This window comes from Dipodomys merriami, unplaced genomic scaffold (genome assembly GCF_024711535.1).
Source record: "Dipodomys merriami isolate MVZ:Mamm:240054 unplaced genomic scaffold, mDipMer1.0.p SCAF_781, whole genome shotgun sequence".
Lineage (NCBI taxonomy): Eukaryota > Metazoa > Chordata > Mammalia > Rodentia > Heteromyidae > Dipodomys > Dipodomys merriami.
In genome coordinates, this window is record NW_027206381.1 from 57,564 (window position 1) to 75,285 (window position 17,722).

Here is a 17,722-nt window from a genome sequence, read left to right on the forward strand (position 1 = left end):
CTTAAGTAGTATCTTACTGATTTTCTTGATCTTTTCAAAGAATTACTTTTGAATTTATCATTGCAGGTTTCGGTGTATGGATTTTCTACAAGTTTCATTTATTTTTTCTGGGTGGTGGTAGTGGTATTAGAGATTGAACTCAGGAATTTTTCTAGTTAACTAAAATAGAAACTTGGTTTAATAACTTGAGGTCTACCTCCTACTGTATGCATTCAGTGCTAGAAGTTTCTTTCAAAGCACTGCTTCTGATGCATTTCACAGTTTGAGATATATTTGTTCGTTTCTTTGTTTAGGTGACACTGGAGTTTGACTCAGGCCCTCACATTTGCTAGTCAGGTGTCATACTGCTGATCCATATCTCCAGTCTTTTTAGCATTGGTTATATACTTCTGAGATGTGTCTCACCTCCTTCCCATATGGATTTTCATCATTGCTGAGATGACTGGTGTATACCATCTTCATTCCATTAAATGAAGTTTTGAAGACTTTTGTTTTCCACCCTGGCTGGCCTGGAACATCAATCTGCCTAGTCTCAGCCTTTCACATAGCTAAGACAACAGATATGTACCCTGGACACCTAGCAGTGTTTAATCTTTAAGTATCTTTCTATTATTAATTTATATTATGGATTTCAAGTTTAATTCTATTTGGTGCAAGAGCAGGTATTATATTATTTCTATTGTTTTCATTTATCTTCTTACCTGGAATTTTCTCTGTCTCAATGAAAGCTCATGTGTGACCTTTTTTTTTTTCATGTGTGAACTTGAATACAATCCCTTCTAATGTAGATGTCAATTATATTTATCTGACTGATGAAGGATAATTTCATGGGTTCAGAATTCCAGGTTGGTGATTTTTGTTTTTAGTAGAGTTTAAGTATTTCACTTCATATTCTTACTTGTTTGGCTTCTAAAAATGAAATTCTTGTCTTTGTTCATCCATAGAAAAATATATTATAATCTCTCTGTACAGTATTTTCACAATAAAAAAGTAAAAAAAGGAAAAACATATTATATAATCTATATCATGATTGGACTCTCTTACATGTATAAATTGATTATATATTTTAAATTATAGCTGTACGTATTATATGCGTATATAATATAAAGTTATAAATCTTGAGCCCCTTCTAATACTCAAAAACTTTCCTTTAGCAGTATTCTTTTTTATTTTTTATATTTTTGATGCTCCCCTCACCCCATAACAGTATTCTTTTAGTTTGTTTTTCTGTGTGCCGGAATTGAGACTTGAACTCGGGGCCTTGGATTCTCTCTCTATTTATTTGAGATTTGAGGCTAGCATGCTACCATTTGAGTCATACCTCTGGCTATTTGCTGGTTAATTGGAGATAAGATTTTCTGGTATTTTTCTGCCCAGTCTGACTTCTTTGACCTGCCATCCTAGGATCTCAGCCTCTTGAGTAGCTATAATTACAGGTATGAACCACTAGCAGTGTTACAATGTAGAAAATAGAAGCAGGTCCAGGGCAGTAGTCAGTAGTCAGCTGACTAACTTTGAGAATTCCATTTTCAGAGTTTAGGAATGCTTCCCATTTTCTTATTCTTATATTGAGCTATCAGTTCTTACTTTCATAAATGCACTTTAAGCAGATTTTGCAGGAGTAAGCTTCATTTTAAGATTCATATAGCTTATAAGTAGTGTAATGACTTTGTCCCCAGGGAAAATAAGGTATTTCAGACTCATTGTCATAGGAACCTCGTAATCCTCTAGAAAGTTCTGCTCTCATGGGGTCAAGGAAGGTTTCCCTCTGATTGTCATAGACATCAGGAAAGTGTCCAGGGACTTGTCATCACCTGTACTACAGTTCTGCAAGATGCTTAGACCTTTTGGCTATTTTTAATTTATAACCATGAACTATTACAGCATGCCACATATACCTGTTTTGTGAGGATTTTTTTCTTCTTTTAGGGGCCTTTATTGTTGTTTGCAGAATTCATTCTGGTAACTTGCTGTTACCAGAGTTTCTCCTGAAAGTGTAGCTCATACCTGACATTAATTTGGGGAAAGTTCTGTCATTATTATTTCAAATACTTTTTCTATTTCTTTTCCTTTACTCCTTATGATATTCCCATCATCCATATGTAACGTCTTTTGCAGTTATCCCATATTCCTTTGGTATCTTTTTTTTCATTCTTTGAAATGAAAAGGTATTTTACTATTTTAGGTTATACTATAAATATTTTGTAAAATGATAATTGTTTATTAATATATTTTATAAAAAATAATTCATACTTTCATACAATATAATTGACTATATTTTCATTCTTCCATATTTTCAGTTTTGAATTGTCTTGTTTGTGAAATCCTCTCTCTGAAGTTTTTTCTAGGTGAGTTCTATATTCTCAGATCCTTTTATTTTTTTCCTGTCCAGAGACTAACCTTAAATCATTTTCAACTTACTTAGACACTCATTAACCTGTGTGTCTAACAATTATGTTGCTTTCATCAATTTTAGGTGTATATATATCAATCAGCAAGAGAACCAAAATATTCTCTCAATCTATGTGATGAATTCCTCTTCATTAACAAATGATTAAACAATTAAACAGCTTTGCTCAATGTTTCTATTAAAAATGTGCTATAAAAATTATTGCTACAGTACAATCACTATCAGTAAATAAATTATTCAATATGTGATTATCAGAGACTTCTGTAAAGTCAAACTAAATGAATTCCAACTCACATTCTCCTTAGTTAATCTCAAAATAGTCCTAGCCACTCTAGAAAGTATGACAGACCTGAAGTGGAACAGACTAGAAGGCGAAGAAATGAATACAAGAACCCACAGCTATCTGATAAAATGTATGGTGGAAAAAGACAGCCTCTTCAACAAATGGTGCTGGGAAAACCAAATGTCCATATATATGACCTCTCTCACACCTTAAATTAATATCAATTCAGAGTGGATCAAAAAACCTCAATATAAGATTTAAAACTTTACTACAGGAAAGAGTAAACATTAGAATGTATTGACATAGGCAGAAACTCCCTAAATATAACTCCAGGAACTTAGAAAATAAAAAAGAGACTTGGCAAATAGGATTGTATCAAGCTAAAAAGCTTCTGCACAGCAAAGGACATGGTTATTTACCTAAAAATACAACCTGTAGAAGACCTCTAGCCAAAAAAGAAATGCAAATCAAAACAGAATCAAGATTCCATCTCATTCTAGACATAATGGCCATCATCAAGAATACAAACAGCAACAAATGCTGACAAGAATGGAGTAGGAGGGGAGAAGGAACCTTAATTGGTGGAAATATAAATTAGTACAACTTTGAACAACAGTTTAACAAAAGAATACTAAGGAGCTCAAATATGAGTGAGAGGGATGGGAAATAAGGAGAAGTGAGTAGACAAATTGAGGGATGAATGGTGGGCAAATATAGTCATAATATTCAATTTGCACATGTGGAAATGGAACTCAGACATATTAGAAAATAGGCAAGGAAATGGATAGGTGGAGGGGAGAATGATGCAAGCATTAACTGATCAAAATGCACTGTACATGTAAAGGGACACATTTAGTTGAAACTCCTACAACTATCTAAAAATAATTAAGAAGGGAAGAAAGCATGCCAAATGACACAGGAGATATTGGGTTAGAAAGATATACTAGTTCTATCCATTTGAATTTATATGTCTCAAAATGTATCAAAATTTTTGACTGGGTGACCACAGCTTGTTCCTCTTCCAGGATCTTGAAGGGCTCCCAAGAGGATAAGCTTAAACTTCATTAGCTTCATACAAACCTATCTCTGCAGATTTTTACTTGACCCTCAAAATTATCTATTAGCTTAGTGTTTTCAGAAGCCTGGGCAGCTCTGGGAAAATGATTAGTGAATTAATGAAAGTGGTCAAATTTTAATCAACACAATGAGCAGGAAGTCCATCAGAGGTGTGGTAAAAATAATGTACAGAGGGGATTTTTAATACACTAAATCAAGCAGTATTATAGTGTCAATAGTGTGTTAAGTCCTGTGGGTTCTAAAACAGAATTCCTGGCTTCCTCTTCTAAAATATCCTCTGATCTTTCCCATGACTCAATTTCCTCATCTGGAAAATAAAATAGTATATATAATTCTAGTGACTTTTCGTGTGTTAACTATAGGTATTAGTTAACACATCATTTTTGTGAGAAGTAAAATTATTAATACCTGTAAAGCTTAAAATTTCATGCCAAGTGTTGTAGTGTGTGTGTGTGTGTGTGTGTGTGTGTGTGTGTGTGTGTGTGTGTGTGGGTGGGTGGGTGGGTGGGTGTGTGTGGGCGCGGTAAAATTGGGCTTGTTCACATGCTTGCTTGGTTTTTACTCAAGAATGGTGCTCTGCCACTTGAGCCATACCTTGCCTTCTAAGAGTTTCAATACAGAGTAAATATTTTAAAGGGTAACTATCTTTATTTTCAAACAGAACATTCCTTCCTTTGCACAAATATTTTAAGGAAAACAAAAATAAACTATAATTCTTAAAATTAAAATGAAATTGATACTTGGAGTGAATTAAGTGATCCATAAACTAAAGATAAAAAACTTGATAAGAGCTGGTGTATGGACAAAGTGGTAGAATGCCACCCTGAGTTCAAACCTCAGTCAAACAAAAAAATGAGTTAATTTTACATTGAACACGGTGGCATATATATAATCCTAGCTATTCTGGAGGTGGAGATAGGGAAGATTGCATTTTTTAATTGTGAAAGTACCATATAGAGAGGTTACAATTACATGAGCAAAGTAATGTACATTTCTTATCAAGCATTGTTGCTTGCTTCTTTGTTCCCATCCCTTCCCCCATATGCGCCCCCCCACCAAAGTTGTAAAGTTCGTTTTTTGACATAACGTCTTGCACATCTCATTGTTGCAATGGATCCACCTGTATCCTTATTTAAACAATTTGTTTATTCCCTTCCCCTCCACAAATTATACCAACATCAACTACAGTGAAAACAGTGGTTATAATGTGGGGGAGGGACATACATAGCAAGAAAGAAATCATCTTATAAATATGTTAGAAATAATCACAAGAAAGGGGCAGGGAAAGTGGCTCAGTGGTAGATCACTTGCTTGCATGCATGAGGCCCTAGGTTCAATTCCCCAGCACCACATAAACAAAAAGAAAAAAAGCCAGAAATGGTGCTGTGGTTCAAGTGATAGAGCGCTAACCTTGAGCTGAAGAGCTGAGGGACAGTACCAAGACCCAGAGTTCAGGCCCCACAACCAGACCCCCCCCTCAAAAAAAGAAAAAAATCACAAGAAAGAAAAAAAAACATGAGTCCTTATCTTAGGGTTCATTTTGCCTAACATCAACTTATCTGACCGTTTCTGCTTGTCTCAGACATATACTAGTTATTGCAAATAAGGGAAACCATGGGACCTATGTTTCTTTGGGCCTGACTTACTTCACTTAATATAATTTGTACCAATCTTTCCATTTCCTAACAAATGGGGCAATGCCATTCTTTCTGATTTCATTCTGTATATATACCACATTTTCTTGATCCATTCATCTATGAAGGGGTATTTGGGTTGGTTCCATATCTTAGCTATGGTAAATAATGCTGCAATAAACGTAGTCGTGCTGGTAGCTTTAGTGTGGCCTTGTTTGTGATCATTTGGGTAAACGCCCAAAAGTGGTATTGCTGGGTCATAGGGGAGCTCTATATGGAGTCTTCTGAGGAACCTCCATACTACTTTTCAAAGTAGCTGATATGGAATAATAAAATACCCCGAATAGCAAACACGATCCTTAACAGAAAAAATAGTGCTGGAGGAATATCAATACCAAATTTCAAACTTTACTACAAAGCCATAGTAATGATACCAGCTTGGTACTGGCACAAGAACAGACTTCAGTACTAATGGGATAGAATTGAGAACCCAGAAATGAACACACAGACCTATAGCCATCTAATCTTCGATAAGGGAGCTAAAAAAAATAGAATGGAAGAAAGAAAGCCTCTTCAGTAAATGGTGCTGGCAAAATTCGTTAATCACTTGTAGAAAACTAAAGCTAGATCCTTATATATCACCCTGTACCAGAATCAACTCCAAATGGATCAAAGACCTAGGTGTCAAAGCAGACACCCTGAAAACATTACAAGATAAAATAGGAGAAACCCTAGGTCTCCTTGGCACAGGCAGAAATTTTTGTAAAAGAGATCCAGAAACACAGCAAATCAAAGAAAGGTTGGACAATTGGGAGTGCATGAAATTGCAGAATTTCTGCAAGACAAAGGTCATAGCTGGCAAGATCAATAGGAAGCCCACTGATTGGGAGAAGATCTTCACTAGCCATACAACGGACAAGTGTCTCATATCTACAATATACCTGGAACTCAATTAAATCCCCCAACAACAAATCCTCAAAGAAACAACTGCCCAATAAATAAGTGGGCTAAAGAATGAAAGAGAAATTTCTCTGAAGAGGAAAGAAGGATGGCCAATGAAGAAATAAATGCTCAACCTCCCTAGCCATAAAAGAAATACAAATCAAAACAACATTGAGATTCCACCTCACCCCAGTTAGATTGGCTATAATTAAGAACTCTATTAACAACAGATGCTGAATGGGATGTGGACAGAAGGGAACCTTACTGCATTGTTGGTCGGAGTATAAACTTGCTCAACCACTTTGGAAAGTAGTATAGAAGATTGCATTTTGAAGCCAACTTGGGTAAAATGTGAGTTTCCAGATCAACCAACAAGCAGGGATAATGGTACACATTATAATTTGAGCTATGAAGGATGAGTATGTAGAGGATTGTGATCCGAGGCTGGCCCCTGGCAACAACAGAAATGGATACCTAAACCTACATGCTCAACGTTATATTTTGCAAAATGTGGAAGAGAAGCCCTTTAAGGCATATGTGTGTGTGTGTTCTATCTGAATGTCAAGGGTTGAAGTGTTGAAGTAGCATGGAAAATAAAAACATGGACCTCTTCTTGTTGAACTGAGGAGCATAACGTAAATTCTTTTTTTTTTTGTCGGTCGTGGGGCTTGAACTCTGGGCCTGGGCGTTGTCCCTTAGCTCTTCAGATCAAGGCGAGCGCTCTACCACTTGAGCTACAGCGCCACTTCCTAACGTAAATTCTTCTATGAACTCAGGAATGCAGCTCGGCTGAATCCCAGCATTGAGATTTTGCAATAACAGACTTTCATCAATTTTTCCTGCTACTGGAAAAAAGATACTAAACGAAATATTAGTGCTTAACTCTCAAACACCTCTCTTTCTCATCCACTTCAGAGTTTACATGATGGAGAATGATCAAGTTTTCCTGGGGGGACAATGCTCACCAATATGGGGCAGGATTTATCAGGCATGTGCTCACTAATATCTGAGAAAGCAAGATTGGAATAAAGGGGATATTTGGGGGTTTTCTCTTGGGTGGTATTTTTTGTTTGGTTTCGTTTGGTATTTGCTAATCCTGGGGCATGAACTCAGGACTAGGGTCCTGTACTTGAACATTTCTGCTCAAGGCTAGTACTTTACCACTTAAGCCACAGCCCTATTTCTGGCTTTCTTTGGTGGTTAATTGGAGATAAATTTCTCAGGAAGTTTTCTTCCTGGCCTTTCAACTGCAATCCTCAGATCTCATCCTCAGCTAAGATAACATGTATGAGCCACCAGCAACCAGCTGGAATACTTGGATTTTCTTGCTTTTTTTGATCCTGTGGGGCAAGCCAGACAAAATATAACATTTTCTTTTACCAAATAAGAAAGAGAAACTTTTAAATCCAACTGTATGTGATCTGTTAGAATGAAGAGTTTTAAATTTTATAAAAACTTCATATTTTCATTGTGCTAATACACAGAATCTTCAAAATCCAGAAAATATTCATTCTGATTATTATTATTATTTTGTTGTCTCAAAAAGAAATTGAGGCATTCCTAAATGGTCGTGTTATTCTTTCCCATATTTTCTTCTAAAAGGTCTTTGATGTGCCTCTAAATGTTACTGGTTTCTGCAAGATAAAAGAAATTCCCTAGTACCACTTGAAATATAATGCTCTCCGTTAGAGTTTATGAGAAATTTCTACCTTCCGCATAAATTATCACTTCATTTAACTCTGTTAGTGTAACTTTTGTCTCTCTTAGGAGCCACAGATTTGCTAAACATTAGTCAAAGAAATAATAGAAGCCATTCTTATAGGAAATGATCAGTTAAAACAATACTTTTGTTTATGAGTATGTGTGTTGTGATTTGGAGTTTTTTCATAGAAGTCGTGGGGATGGAGCACAGGGTCTTGTGCACACTTCGCAAGAACACTACCACTGAGCTGCATCCCTAGCCCCTTGTGTGTGGTTTTGAAATCATGATGTCACAAGCCTGTAATAGAAATCAGTATAGCAATTCTGGGATTTGCCATGCATTTATGGAAACGCTGAGGAAAGATGAATTTTTAAAAGTTCCTGGATGTGGTTTTCATATCCTAACATTAGGGAAACATTGAGAAAGAACAAATATTAGTAGGTTTCTTGAGTGCTGAGAACAACCATTATCATTTGGGTTTTTTTTTTGTTCTTTTGTGCTACTACTGGGGCTTGAGCCCAAGTCCCTTAGCCCTTTTCACACAAGGCTGGCTCTCTACCATGTGAGTCACAGCCACAATTCTAGTTTATTTTGTATATAATTGGAGATAAAAGTCCTGACTGGATTAGCTGCAAACTGTAATCCTCAGGTCACAGCCTCCTGAGTAGCTAGGATTACAAGCATGAGCCACTCATGTTGAGCTGTCATTTTGGTTTTTATCAGCCCATGAAACACATCTTTAATACTAATTTTCATGTTTTGACATTTTAAACTGTGGTGAATTATAAATAACCAAATTTCCAATATATAAGTGTTTAAGTTACATTGCTCATATTCATAGTGTTGTGCAACCATCACCAGTATTTAAATTTTTTATTGCTTCAAACAGAAACTGTAGAGCACATGGGCAGCAAAGATGGCGCTGGGAGGGAGTAGAGTGGGCAGAGCCCAATTGACCTTCTGATCAGTTCCTAACCAGTCCGTGAAGGCTTAGGTGCATGATAGGGTATGACCTTGACAGTGATTGGTTCCTCTTCCTCCCTTGCCTTTTTGTCTTTAAAAAGGGCTGCTCTCTTTTAATAAATGAGTTTTCTACCTGCTGGATTTGGCTCCCTCCTGTGTCTGATTGTCTCCCGGGCTGAGGGAGGCTGGGGAACGGGCGAGCGCCGCACTTACCTTTCCTCAGACCCCGTCCGTCTTTCGTGGGACGGACAAAGACCCGACAGAAACTGTATCATCATTAATCAATAAATTGTCACTCATCTCTTCCTCCATCTAACTGTGGACAATCTCTAATCTGCTATCAGTTTCTGTTGTCTATTCTAGATATTTCTTATAAGTACAATCATACATGAGCTATGCTTTTGTGTCTGGTTTGAAATACTTAGTTTTATAATGTTTTTCAAGGTTGGTGCAGTCCATGTTACAGCATGGACAGAGTGTCATTTATTTCTTGTGGCACATTAATTTCCATACTATGAGATGCCATATTTTGTTTATTCATTCATCTATAAATGAACATTCGGAAGGTTTCTCTCCAGTATTTATAAATAAGGCTACAATGAACACTGGCATCCATGTAAGTTCTATTGTCCATTGTTTGTTTGTATCTTTACAAATAGAATTGTTGAGTCATATTGTAATTCTATGTTAGATTCTTTGAAGATTCACCAACTTTTTTTCTATGTGGTTGTAACATTATACATTCTCATTACCTTAGCTGTGCCAAAAGAGTTCAACTCCTCCTCTTTTTTTCCTAGTCCTGGGGCTTGAACTCAGGGTCTGGGCACTCTTCCTGAGCTTCTTTTTCTCTACCACTTGAGCAACACCATCAGTTCCAGCTCTCTCAGTTTATGTGGTACTGAGGAATTGAACCCAGGGCTTCATGCATGCTAGGCAAGCACTCTACAACTAAGCCACATTCCCAGACCATTTTCTGTATTTTTTTAAGTCACAGTCATTGTAGAAGGCATGAAGCAGTATCTTCCTGTGATTTGATGGCATTTTCCTAGCAACTTTGGGGTTGCTTAGTGGTGCTTTATCTCTCTGCTTTGAAGAAATGTTTGTTGAAGTTCCACAACTATTTTAAAGTGAATTTCCTTTTGTGTTACTTGATTGAGGAGTTCTTCATATATTCTCTGAGGTTAAAATCTATAATATATAGTTATTTTCTCACATTATTTAGGTTTTTTTTTTAACTTTCTTGGTAATGAAACTTGGTCTGTTTAAGAATAGTATCTAATTTTTTTCTTTGGATAAAAAGGGATACAAAAGTTCTTAAAATAATAATAACAGCCATAATTAAAAATGCCATGGGTTTTTCTCTCAGAGGTTCATTGTTCTTAGTGTATAATAGATTAATTAACCTCTTTTCTTGTGTGTGTACATGAAAGCTGCTTTTAGTTAGGACCTCTAGAATTTTTCAGAGGTTAAAAATGATAAAATTTGATAAAACTAAGTATTTATTTCACTTATATCACAACTTTCTCTCCTCAACCTGAGTAATTATTTATACTATACTATTGGAGTTAGCTAATATTAATTAGAGGAAGGACTTTTTATCAAAGGAAGGGATTGCATAAGTTGTGGGAATACATGATGTATTGAGGAATACTTACAGGCTTCTGATATATTTTAGAAAAAAATTAAATTTAAGAGAATCTTCATCAGGCTGGGAAGTTGGCTCAGGGGTAGAGTGCTTGCCTGGCATGCCTGAGGCCCTAGGTTCAATTCCTCAGCATCACATAAGCAAAAAGAAAAAAGCCAGAAGTGGCATTGTGGCTCAAGTAGTAGAACGCTAGCCTTGAGCTGAAGAGCTGAGGGACAGTGCCCAGGCCGAGTTCAGGCCCCACAACCAGACCCCCCCCCCACAAAAAAAGAGTATCTTCATCATAGAATCTACAGAAGTTAAATGAGTCGTGAACAAAGTTGAAGTTTGCCCAAACGCACAGAGTACAGAGATGAGACCAAAGTGGGTAAGTACTACCTGGATCTCCTTACTGTGAAATATCCTCCACATATTAATGGGATAAATGGAATTTTTCCCAAGCACACACAATTCATACCCTCAAGATAGAAGCGATTCCATTCAAGTATAGGCTTTGGAGGAATTTAACATTCAACAATAATTTTAAGAGATTCTTGATTATAGTAGACAAAAAGGATTATATTGACCTTTCAGTCTCAAAGCTTTATCCCTATTAGAAAATCTTCAAAAAATGATTTTGTGACTTTGGAGAAAATAATTAACTATATATTAGGAAAATAAGTTCATAAAATGAAGAGTTGATGCGGAGTTATGAAAGACTTCATACTATTTTTCAAAGTCTCTTGGAATCAAAATCTCTTCTCAGTGTATTGAGAAAGTAGAAATGTATCTAGTGTTAGAATCATGGATACCTAAAACATTGAGTCATCCCAAAATTCATTGTATCCCTGAAAAGTACATAGAGTTCTAGTATCTTAATGGCACTCTCATGTGGAACCCAACTATTTGTCTTGGCATTTAAAACTGGGGAAGTGTTTTCCAGGGAATGAACCTTTAAAATATTCTTTTCTAAATAAAACAAAGGAAAAATCTTTCTTAAATAATTCTTTAAAAGGATTATCAGCTGCAGAGATCTGACCTTATGGGTATCCGGGATGTGCAGGTACAGCAATGCCTTTGTGGAAGGGCTCTGGGAATATGGAGCCACACTGAGCTCCTGGCTAGAATATGCTACCAACTACAGGCAGAGCCCTGTGCAGTTAGGTGACCTATTGAAGTCCTCATTTATTTCTTTGTCATTGAAGGCAACTTTTTTTTGGGGGGGGGCGTCCGGTCGTGGGGCCCTTCTGGGCCTGGGCACTGTCCCTCAGCTCTTCAGCTCAAGGCTAGCGCTCTACCACTTGAGCCACAGCGCCACTTTCGGCTTTTTTCCTTTTGCTTATGTGGTGCTGAGGAATCGAACTCAGGGCCTCAGGCATGCAAGGCAAGCGCTCTACCACCGAGCCACCTTCCCAGCCCATTGAAGGCAACTTTGAGATAGTGGTACAGGCCCTGGAATCAGCAGGTATGGCTGCTCTGCAAATGCACTGCCCCTCATTCAGGGAAGACAGCTTGAGCCCTGGGTAGCTTCTGCAGGTGTTAGGCCTAGCCAGGACAGGTTAGCTGTGCAAGCTGGAAGTTGCCCACAATGTGCGGCTACATGCTGGCATGTGCAGCAGTTGTTAGCCCAGGTGGGATTCCCTCGTCTGACTTCACTCATCCTCCCCATTAAGGCCTTTGACACACCCTTCACTTCTGTCCCAACTTCTAAGCATGAAGACTGCCTCCTTGGCTCCATCTCCTGAGAGCTCAGTCACATGACTTACCTGATAGAGCTGAGTGTGGCCCTCTCCATGCTGACAGGGAAGATCCAGATTCTCCTAGGGTGAATCTCAGATACTGAAAGGAGGAGGGATGGGTCAAGCACTCTGGTCATTGGCTTCACAGGCTGTAGGGGCACTGAGTGATAGGTAGAAGAACAGCTTATTCACAAAGCCCCAAGCTCAATGCTCTCTGGAGCTGCACATAAGAGAGCACAAAAGAGAAATAAAGAAGTTGGAGGACCAGGAGTGATCCAGAATAGTGAGGGACCTCAGGGGACTGCTTCTAGTTAGAAAGAGACAATGTGTAAGGTAGGCATCAAAACCAGGCTTGCAATCCCAACACTCAGAAGCCTGAGGAAGAAGGAAAGTGAGTTCAAGTCCAGCATGGATAACATGGGGAGACTGCCTCAAAAAACAAGGTCTGGAGGTGTAGCTCAAATATTAGAGTACCAGCCAGTGAGCAAAAGCATCAGATACTGAGTTTGAATGGTGTCTTGGTCTTCAAAATAAGAAAAGAAAGAGAGAAAGAGATAGACAAAGAGAGAGAGAGAGAGAGAGAGAGAGAGAGAGAGAGAGAGAGAGAGAGAGAGAGAGAGGAGAGAGAAGAAAGAAAGAAAGAAAGAAAGAAAGAAAGAAAGAAAGAAAGAAAGAAAGAAAGAAAGAAAGAAAGAAAGAAAGATAGAAAAAAAGAAAGAAAAAAGAAAGAAAGAAAAAAAAAGAAAGAAAAAAGAAAGAAAGAAAAATGAGGGCTAAAATGTGCCTTGATGCTACAGTGTTTGACCAGCACATGAAAAACCCTGGCTGTAATCCCTAGCATAGATAGGAGGAAGAGTGGGGGAAAGCAAGAAGAGCAGGACAGAGAGGGAAAGGGGGAGGGGGAAGGGAGAGGGAGAGGTCTCTGTGAAAAGAACATGCTAACTAATGGGTCTAGAATGTTGCTTTATAAGGCAAAGCTAACTATAGTGACTCCTGTAGCTGTCTATTGTGGTGCAAAAAAGTTCCCAACACTGTGTGACTGGCATTATCTCAGGTCAGGTACAGAAATCTGGCTCAGCTGGGTGACATGAGGTTGTTGTCAGCTGACTGTGGGACTGCAGTGTCACCCTGGCCTTTCTGAGCAGATATTAACCCAAGATCATTCATGGGAATTGGGGGAATGCCTGGCCTCCTCCATAAGCAGGATTATCATAAGGTCTTAGCTAATAGTTTCACCCATTTGCAGTTATGATATCAAGAGGGGCATGCACAGACAGTGAGGGACTCAGTCAGAGACAGGGCCCAGCTGCCCCTTTGCTGATGCTTGCTGCCAACACTATCTAAATCAGAATTATTGGATTGTGGATATGGTGCCTCAGTTGGGGATGTCTGGCTTTCCCTTCCTGGCTCTATAGTAATGGATTCTTCTATTGTTAGAGTAATGGCTCTTTTTTCTTACTAATGCCTCATTTCCTCTGTAGCAAGCTCTCAGAGTGGATGTTCTCTCCAGGATCATGTACATAACTCCTTTCATATGAAAATGGTTGTTGATAAAATCTGCCATTTAGGTGAGATGAAGACAAAGGTTTCGTTGGTTCAGGTTAATTCTGAACCACACAGCAAGCCCAGCAGCTGTAGACTGTCTGAAAGCAAGGGAGCCAGCCTGCATCCCAGTGAACCATATTTATGGACACAGACATTTGCATTTCATGTAGCATCATGTGTCACAAACTATTTTCATAGACTGCATGCAGTCAGGTAAGAACAAGACTTGCCCTGCAAGGTGTAGTCTTTGTTCTCTGTGACAGACAAGCAGATGGATTGCTCACATCCATTGTTGCTCACATGGAACTCCCCTGATTAGTGCTGATTATTCCATGTTCTACAGCCCGTTCAGGACATGATTGAGAATGCTGGACCTGGCCAATTGTGCTCTGAACCATGTGGACATGAACTTCTTGGCAGACTGTATCCATGCTGCCCAGCTGGATGTGTTGCACCTCAGTAGACACAATCTGCTTCATTTATATCCCTCTACTTTCCTCAAGCTCCGGCAACAGGTTGCCCAGATAGTGCGGGTGTGGACCCCAGTGGAGTGTGCTATTACCCATAGCTATGTGGTCATGATGATCCTGGGCCTGTGTTCCTGCCTCTATCTCTAGGAGCTCAAGTTCCTTGCTAACCTGCTGTGAGCCTGCACCCTCAAGCGCCTCTTCTCTGCACTGTGTAAACTCCCTGAACTTCATTACATGGAGTTCCTGTTGCCTAAGAAATACTACCTGGAGAGTACCAGGATGAGCTGGCCATGTCCACATATGATCAGTAGAAATATGCTTGATTGCAGAAGAGCTGCATGCCATGCTACTATGGGCCAAGCAGGAAGACATCCCCACCTCCCACCACTTTTCTGGAGTTTTCACCCAATAGTTAATGAGACCAGCCATGAGCTTGGTGCTTTCTTGTTTCAAACTTTCAAAACTGCTTTACAAAACTTTCCCAGGGGCTGGGAAGGTGGCTCAGTGGTAGAGCGCTTGCCTTGCATGCTCGAGGGCCTGGGTTTGATTCCTCAGCACCACATAAACAAAAAGAAAACCCCGGAAGGGGCGCTGTGGCTTAAGTGGTAGAGTGCTAGCCTTGAGCTGAAGAGCTGAGGGACAGTGCCCAGGCCCAGAGTTCAGGCCCCACGACTGGACCCAAAAAAAAAAAAAAAAAAGAAAACTTTCCCAGAACATTAAAACAAGTAGAGTAGGCCCTTGAATTGTGCTAAGGAAATGTCTTGCATTTCAACCAGCCCTGTTGCCCAGAGATCAATCCCTATATCAGATCCTAAGGCTAAGATGTAAGCAACTGTAGTTTCAATGAAAAACCTTTGTTAGAGAAAGCTGTAGATACACATGACAGACAATGTAGGAAGAAAACATGCCTTCTAAATGTGACATCGGAAGCCCTGGGGTTCAATTCTTTTTCCTTTTTTGTGCCAGTCCTGGGGCTTGAACTCAGGGCCTTTGCACTGCCCCTGAACTTCTTTTACTCAAGGCTAGCACTGTACCACTTGAGCCACAGCACCACTTCTGGTGTTTTCTGCTTATGTGTTGCTGAGGAATCGAACCCATGAATTCATGCATGCTAGGGAAGCATTCTATCACTGAGCCATATTCCCAGCCTCCTGGGATTCAATTATAGGACTAGGTGAAGCTGTTACAGCAGAGGTCCAGGCATTGTGGTAGAGTGTTCAATTGGACCTAGGGCAGCATGTGCTGGAAGCAGTAACAGGGAAAATTCAGATCACTTGTCACAGAATACAAATAAAAGGTAATGGGTACATTTCTTATCAAGCATTGTTGCCTCCCACTTTGTTTCCTCTTACCATCCCTAATAAGAAATGTACTCATTACCTTGCTCATGTACTCATGTAATTGTAACTTCTCTGTAAGGTATTTTCACAAATGCGTGTGTGTGTGTGTGTGTGTGTGTGTGTGTGTGTGTGTGTGTGTGTGTGTGTGTAAATACAAATAAAAGAAGATCTCATAGAAAAACAAGCAAGAGAAAAAGACTGAAAATGAAAAGTAAAATGGAAAGGGAACCCGACTTTTGGGCCTAGCAGAAACTCAGCAGATCTGGTAGGAATTGTTCTGCATGGTGTGGCAATATTTCCTGGAGAATGTTTGCAGGGAATAGAAGCAGGGCTGGTTTTTGGTTGTTACCAGTGGCTTTGTGCTTGTTTTGCTCTGCATCCAGCTCAGTGAAAGCCTGATTTGAGGGTATCTCATGAGTAAGAGATGCTCCAGTATTTCTTAATAAAATTCATATTCCATTTTCTGCTGAGCAGCTAGATTCATTTGACCACCAGCCTCTACCACTCCCAAGCCTCGTCCTTTGGTTCTACTAATCAGAGCCAGCCCTAGCTCTGGGAACAGGCATTAGAACTCTATTCTGTTACAGTAACATTCTTACCTGCCAGTGGCAGTCAACAGAGAGACCCAGTTCTCCTTTAGAGATGCCAGAGACCTTCTGCAGCTAGCTGAATCACAACTAGCTACCAACACTTTTCTGTTCAAGAGTTCCGATGACTCTAACAGAAGTCACATACTGGGGACTCTTTTCATTGCTCTCACTAAAACGCCACAGCACTGTATAACCTGATGTCCCCACATTCTGCTGCAGGAAAGGTAACAGGCTGGAATCTGTGCAATTTGGCTTGAAAAATTTGTTACAGTGAGTGAAAGATTGATTCCTGCCTAATTCCTCCAGCTCAAGCAAGACACCAGGTACAAGAAAACAAGCGTGGCCACATGCCTGTCAGCAGGCAGGTTCCAATCAGTGCCTGGCCAAGGATATAACACTTGGTCCCCAGGGGACAATAGCCCTTCATCCAGTGTAGAACATTCAACTTGTGGGCCTGGTCAAGGAAGTCTCCTTGTGGCCTAAGAGAGCATAAGCCACTTTTTATTTTCTGCTTCTTTGTGAAAACAAGCCCTATATAAGTCCATCCAAAATATTGTCCCTCAAACAACCTCCAAACCTGAAAGGTCTATGCACCTTGCTGGCAATAAACAGTCCCCACCTGTTGATCATTGAGTCTGGCCTATTCCTTTTCTGTTTTCCTCCATTTTCTTAACAGTGAGAATGCTGAAACAGGAATGTGGGTTCAGGAGACAATCATTCCCAGGTTGCCAATGGATGTTCATGGCTACTTCTAGATTTTAGGTCTGATCCTACTCTATTCTTACTTTGAGATTAACTGAGATATCCTTAAAACAAATTCCCCTCATTAGTGTCTAAGACAACTTAATCACTGTTATTTCAATTCTTACAGGGTCTGAGAATGAGTCCATCAAATCGGGCTTAGAGATTAAAGAAGTTTGTTAGGTGTTACAGAAGTTGTCCTGCCAGGGACACAGTGTAGACTTGGGAGCTAACACTATGACCCTAAACATGAACACAGCCTAGGCTAATGAAGGCAAAAAACACAAGCAGGTACAAGCTGCAAAGTTCTATTAGTATGATAACATCAACTTTTTTTTCCAAACAAGGGACTTTTACAATGGCAATTTCCTGTTATTTCATTCCTCAGTTTCAAGCAAGAGATTATTGCATTCCTCAGTTCCCCATAAGAGGTTAATATTCTGACTCAGTGTCATTGCTTGGTCTTGGGGTCTTTAATCCTAAGAGATCCTTACATTCCCCTTTCTTTTTGTAACTGAGTCAAATTCTTGACTCTTTTTCCTGACTCAGGAGGCTGTACTGGGCCTGAAGGGCCATCAGCTTGACAGTCCCAATTATTTTTTCTATAAGTGATATCAAAGACTTAACCACACAGGAACCAGTAATAACAAGTAGAAGAAATA

The 17,722-nt window shown here is 39.3% G+C and overlaps 1 pseudogene; it reads left to right on the forward strand.

Annotated features, from left to right (window-relative positions):
• The first annotated feature begins 11,690 nt into the window (after positions 1 to 11,690).
• LOC138818846 (tubulin beta-2 chain-like) overlaps positions 11,691 to 17,722 on the forward strand; it is a 50,987-nt pseudogene continuing 44,955 nt past the window's right edge.